The sequence below is a fragment of the Brassica oleracea genome, chromosome C2 (genome assembly GCF_000695525.1).
Source record: "Brassica oleracea var. oleracea cultivar TO1000 chromosome C2, BOL, whole genome shotgun sequence".
NCBI lineage: Eukaryota > Viridiplantae > Streptophyta > Magnoliopsida > Brassicales > Brassicaceae > Brassica > Brassica oleracea.
In genome coordinates this window covers 36,901,973-36,902,447 of record NC_027749.1, presented here as the reverse complement: position 1 = coordinate 36,902,447, position 475 = coordinate 36,901,973, and positions in this window count along the sequence as shown.

The window sequence follows — 475 nt, the reverse complement described above, 5'->3', positions numbered from 1 at the left end:
CTCGGTCGCTACGTAGCGACCGAGCACGCACACAGCTCGGTCGCGACGTAGCGACCGAGCACGCACACAGATCGGTCGCTACTTAGCGACCGAGCACGCACACAGCTCGGTCGCGACGTAGCGACCGAGCACGCACACAGATCGGTCGCTACTTAGCGACCGAGCACGCACACAGCTCGGTCGCGACGTAGCGACCGAGCACGCACACAGATCGGTCGCTACTTAGCGACCGAGCACGCACACAGCTCGGTCGCGACGTAGCGACCGAGCACGCACACAGATCGGTCGCTACTTAGCGACCGAGCACGCACACAGCTCGGTCGCGACGTAGCGACCGAGCACGCACACAGATCGGTCGCTACTTAGCGACCGAGCACGCACACAGCTCGGTCGCGACGTAGCGACCGAGCACGCACACAGATCGGTCGCTACTTAGCGACCGAGCACGCACACAGCTCGGTCGCTACGTAGCGAC